The sequence below is a fragment of the Bombus pascuorum genome, unplaced genomic scaffold (assembly GCF_905332965.1).
Source record: "Bombus pascuorum unplaced genomic scaffold, iyBomPasc1.1, whole genome shotgun sequence".
Taxonomy (NCBI): domain Eukaryota; kingdom Metazoa; phylum Arthropoda; class Insecta; order Hymenoptera; family Apidae; genus Bombus; species Bombus pascuorum.
Window position 1 is genome coordinate 966,724 of NW_026869739.1, and position 6,000 is coordinate 972,723.

The 6,000-nt window shown below is 46.0% G+C and overlaps 1 long non-coding RNA gene across 1 annotated transcript in view; it reads right to left on the bottom strand.

Annotated features, from left to right (window-relative positions):
* LOC132915718 (uncharacterized) overlaps window positions 1-3,099 on the bottom strand; it is a 59,603-nt gene extending 56,504 nt beyond the window's left edge. Inside the window, exon 1 of the long non-coding RNA XR_009659944.1 lies at window positions 3,089-3,099. This is a non-coding gene — a long non-coding RNA (uncharacterized LOC132915718). The remainder of the gene's footprint in view (window positions 1-3,088) is intronic.
* Between the last annotated feature and the right edge of the window lie 2,901 nt (window positions 3,100-6,000).

The following is a 6,000-nucleotide window of genomic DNA, read 5'->3' on the forward strand; positions in this document are numbered from 1 at the left end:
TCTTGTAGGCCTAAACGCCCTCTGCTCCTCAGATGTTTTCTCAAATATTTTACGATCCGGTCTCCTTTCGGGATTTCCTCCTTGTTGACCCGGATCGTCTTGCCTTTGGGGGGGGGGGAGTTGTTTCTTTCGTTCTTTGTGAGGGCACCCCGACTTCCTCGATGATTTCCTGTATATCCTCATCGAATTCGAGGAGTCTTCTCGTGGGTGTTCCACTTACCCTCTCTTCTTTTGCAACCTTTGTTGTTCTATGATCCCCGGTCGTAATTACCGAACGAGGGATGGCCCCGCGATCGACCTTCCGCTCTCTGTTCGTCCAGTCAACAGATGACCGTCGGGTCGAACCTGGGACGCTACTCGATTCACCGACGGGGCCTGGAGGCTCCGAAACCCCCTGTGCCGTAAGTTTTTTAGATTTTTTCACCAATTCCATTATTATTTTAATTTCTCTCACTGTCCTTGTTCGTAGCCGGTCGTCATATAGTCTTGCAATGTCCCTTCCAAACGTTCCCACTCTTGTCCTGATACTTTCCTTGTCGTCAACTATGAAATTTCACTAATTTTCTTTTCTTCACCACGGTCGATAAGCACTTAGCGATCTCGCTGTACCTGCGGCCGAACTTGTCTGTCCTGGTAACCTTTTTTTTCGTGGAGAAATCCTCATGGACACTCGTCGTTGCATGGCAACGATCGAGTAGTGTCGGACTCTTACCGACTAAAACTCCACGGTGGTCAGCCTGACATTCGATAGGGGATCCCCGGGATCTCGGCCGAATTTCTACCTGCGGAATCCCCTCCTTGTCTTCTCCCTTTCCTATCAAGAGAGGCTACCTGTGCAGGGCCGCCAGGGGGACCACGCCTCTGGGGCCAGGCTCCCGTTGGTGACGTTTAGGACGATGGTGATGTCCTTCTCCTGTTGCGCCCGAAGTTTCTTCTTCGAGTCGTTCTCGAGGGGTCTCCTGTCCTCTCTCTAGTTCTCTCCGCCTGCTCCTTAGACTGCATGACTTGTACGCAGAAGGTCTGGACGGCGTTATACTCCTGGCGACCTCGAAGCATGGCCTCCACGACCGCTTCAGGTGTTACATTCCTGCCGATGTGCAGCTGCAGGGCGTGTCACGGTTCTGCCCACGCCAGGCAGTGTTCCAGCGTGTGCTGCGCCGTGTCCTCCGCTTTCTTGCAGTGGTGACAGGATGTCACCTCTCTCTGAATGAGTAGCAGGTACTCGCCGAATACTCCATGGCCTGTGAGCACCTGCGTCATCCTTCGTCATCCTGTATGACAGCGGGTCCCCGCCCTGCTTTCTCCAGGCCTCCCAATTGGAAAGCACAGCACACACTGCTCGATGCTGCTGCACCGCGGCTTCTTCCTCCAGTTGGCTGCGCCATCGCTCCCAAGTCTCTCTTGCTACCTCGGCTTTAATGTCCGGTGGTGGAGTCTTCCTATTTCCTTCCTCGTGCGTGGCCCTTCGGTGTTCAAACACTCGTCGGAGCGCTAGGGCCTGCAGTTTATAGGGAGGGGATGCAGCATATGTGGTGGCTGACGCGCATGAGATCGTTCTATATACCCTCGCTATACTAATGGCTATTGTTCTCTACAGTCTCCGCAGTAGGACCAGACTGCGGCAGCTTGCCATCAGGTCTTCAGCCCAAATAAGTGCCCCGTAAAGGACCCGAGCTCGTACGACCCCATCATACAGCCGACGTACCTCGACTCCTGCTCCGCCTATATTCGGGAGAAGGCCGCATAAGGCGTTGGCCGCAACGGTTACCCTAGGGATAAGGAGCGCAAAGTGAGGCTCAAAAGTCCACTGATCGTCGATGGTGAGGCCGAGATACTTCATTTGCCGCCTCACCGACACTTCCTCCCCGTTGATGGTGACCATTAATCCGGGTGGTGGGGCTCCTCTGCACCGGCGGTCAAAGAACCCCAGGACTTCCAATTTCGTGGGGAAAACACGTAGGCCGAGCCTCTTGATGGCCTGTACCGCACATGCCACCGCTTCCGCTGCAAGGTTGACAGTCTCGTACCACCAACGGCCTCCATCTAGCACTAGGGTGTCATCCGCATAGCACACCAGGCCTGTGTTTGAGGGCATTTGGCATCGGAGAACACGGTCGTACGCAGTGATCCAAAGAATTGGCCCCAGCACAGATCCTTGAGGCACGCCGGCTGCTGGGCACTTTACAAAGGCCACCAGGCGATCTGACACCTCGGGAGTTACGCTTCTTATCTTTCTCTTCTTACCGCGGGAGGTAACCGAGACCATCGTGGACCTAGATCAGCACGATTCCTCGTCCTCCGACCGGGTTCCCGGTAGCGACCCTTTCCTTGTCTCTAGAGCTATCTCTAGATCGTCCTCCCTCTCTGGTACTCCTTTTTCCCCCACCTCCCTGAGGATCCGGAAAACCTCGCTATCATCGACTGGAGACGGAGAGGAGGAAGAGGAGGAGGGGACTACAGGTGCCCTGGATGCGGGCGGGGATGATGATGGTGTTTTCACCCCTCGACTACTGCTTTCGAGTTTTCTACCCCTAGGGGGGTTCCTTCCATCGGAACCACCTCCATCTCTGTATCTTCTCCATCACCAGTCATATTGACACATAGGGGGGCCAGGTGGCCTAACCCCGAACGGCCGCGGTCACTAGTTATCGATGCAGCGGGGCCCGCTTGACCACCCACGCCTGCGCCGGTACTGGAGTATCCCTCCCCTGCACCGTAAACTTCTTCCTCTTTGCACTCCATATTCATATTCATTCTTTGTTTGCATTGCCACTCAGTCTTTCGCACCCTACCCCGGTCGGGACCGAAGCAAGGTGACGGGGAACCCCACGTGAAGGTGAGGTGAGTGGTCTTGACAGATATGGGCCCACCAACTTCTCCGAAATTCTCCGCACCGAATCAGCGATCTGATGGGCGCCACTGCGCCGAGCAGCCGCCACCCGACTATAGGAGAACATCAGATGCATCGGGGTTTCTCATGGCATGATGCTACGCACTGAGAACCCATACCCGCCTCGTGCTCCCCAACAAGTCCGTTCCTAGTCATTAAAATACTCTCGTCCGGGTGCTTGAGTCTACACAATGTCACCCACAATGTTGACCAATATGGTTGCAGTTGGTATAGTTCCGTAATAAATACGAAATCCACTTTAACTTTGATGGCATATTGATACATCAAATCCTGCGCCAAACTGCACCTATTAAGGTTTATTATTGATATTTTTATCTTGTGAGTCTAGTTACACCTCTCGTCCTCTCCTTCACCGCCGGGCATGCCAATGATGCTGTTATATGTCTAAGGTTGGCTCTATTCTCTCTCGCACCTGTTACGCACCTTGATTAAATTTCACAGTCATTGATGGTGTGATCCCTCTCCCCGCACCTCCGACATAGCTCCGATACTGGACTTATTGTCGTACACCTCGCCGCGTTGTGCCCCTGCATATGACATCTATAACATCTTAAGATGTTTGGAATGATTCAAGATATCGCCATCGTCAATCCCGTCCTAATTCTAACGTTGGTTGTCTCCCGGGAAACGTTATTTCGTGGAACAACCACCATCAACTGCTGGGTTCCCGAAGGTTTGGCTCGTCTATCGTAATGTTTACACCAGGTTTATAGCAATTCTTTCCGTTTTCAATAACTTCATCCCATACGGTTGACATTAGTGCAAATTTGTCATCTTTCAGACGTTGACTTCTATCATCTTTTTTGTCAAATCGAATAAATTTCAATATTTCAACAGACACATTCCGGCTCATTGTGCTGAAAAAAAGCATGGTCCCCATTTTGAATTCCACAAATATGAAAGTTTCTAATTTTTTGGTTCGTATACTACTCGTGCGTACAAATCTCTGGAAGGTCCATTTTTTACCTAAAACTCGAGAGGCTTCTGATTCGGTGCAAGATATACGTTGCAACATATGACTGTCAATTAATAGGGAAAATGCGCTAATTATTTATCTTCCATGATACCTCTTTTTGCATATTTTGTGGGACCGGATGTGTCTTTGTATATATGGTGCAAGGGTAATCTCCCAGAATCTGACCCTTCTTGAATTCGTTCCCACTTAGTTCCATTTACGGAAATTTCGTTTGAACTAGCTTGTACACTTTCAGTTTCATTTTCAGAACTTGAAAGTATATGAGCACGTCTTCTTTTGCGTACATTCAAAATGTTCTCTGACTCACTTTCTGAGGACTCATTTTCTTTGTTACTAATGTCACTATTACTGTTATCACTACAAATTTCAATTTCTTTTTCTCCTAGTTCACTTCCTTCACATTAATAGAATTCGCTGTTCTCGATATGAAAGCATTCCAATGGTATCGTTTTCCAAATGTTGGCAACAATTTGGATGCTTTCAATTGTTTACATTTTCAAGGCTTGTAAAATATTGCTTCATAAAACGGGAAAACAGATCTTCTTTCAACGACTGTGCCCTACAGACCAACCCGTTAATTTGACTGGTACTGGTATAAGTAGCCATGACACAAAATTACTTTCATTCTAAATGAATAAAACAAAATTAAAGTTTATTATATTATTCCTTTAGCTATCCCTGCAAAAGTCATTACATCATTGCGGAGAAAAAATATAACATTAAGTAGGGAATTCTAAAACAAAGTTGTCGAACCAGTCATTTTGACTGGCGTGATAGTTTTATTGTTAATGTAATCTAACATTTGCTTTAACGTTACTTCGTTTTTACTGTTGGTTGCTCGATCGTTTGACATTTTATTAAATATTATGGTCTGGTCTGAGTCTTGACTGTCGAATATAGAACGTCTAATTCTGTATTATGAAAATAAATCCAGCTTTTATCTGAGATTTAACGTCCGTAGATGCTTTATGCTTTGCAGGTGTTTCTTCTGCATTCGTTGATAGTGGATTTGTCGTTTGAGGTGGCTGTGGTCCAAGTTAATGCTTTTCCCGTAGGTTTAATGTCTTGTTTTCTCTACGAGCACTTTTCGCGATCCTGGCAGGATCGCCAAAATGTCACGTAACATTCTTCAGAAGAAAATAACAAAAAAGATGAGTTGAAGAGGATCCCCAACTCTTATATTTTCTTTTACTATATTTATTTATCAAGTATAAGAATACAATAGATTTACAATGTGTAACGTTAGCGTATAATTGCGAAGTATGATCGAGGGTCGACAAGATTTATCAAGACTGCGGTTTCTGGGTAAATGCTCGGCTATCATATCCTAAAAGTATAGATGCTGTGGGGCGATGTTGGAAGTTGTGAGTGCCGCGTGTAAAAGCTGATAATGGCTATCTGGATGACGCCATTTAAGGTGTAGTGATCGTTACACTTGCATCGCCGTTAAAACTGAGCCCTTCGCACTTTGCTCTTCAAACTCGAATGCCTCTTTAAGCAGATTCGTTTCTTTTGTTGCCCCGCGATATCCCCATTATGCGTGCGTTCGTTAGACGACGAAGTATTCGGCGGAAGGACCGTAGGGATATCGATGGCTCATTAGGCATATCGGCCTTACGCCTCGATGATGTGCTTTGTGTCTCGAAGCCGTTGGAAAGTTTCGTCGTCGAGTGCCGGCACATACGTATAATATTACAAATTATACAAATAAATATTATATTTATTTATACAAATATATATATAACTCCTTATTCTATTTAACTAATTCTTGCTATTATTATCATTTAAATATTTTTTATTTAACATAATTAATTGAATTATTTAATTGATTAATAAAAATATAAAATATACATATTTATATGTGTTCAATTCGCATTTTAATATTTCTTCATTTAAAATTACGTGATTTAGAAATGTTTCGCATAAACTACAGACTATTTGTTAGATTCCCAATCGTTCCTTGGTATGCTTTTTATACATTTTTTCTGCAAACGGCTATATATCTTTCGTTAAATGGTACATAACTCCTATTGCAATTAGGAATGCAACACTTGTCTTCAATTCATAAAAATATATACGGAACATATCTGATGGTTTCATACATGAAAGTGCT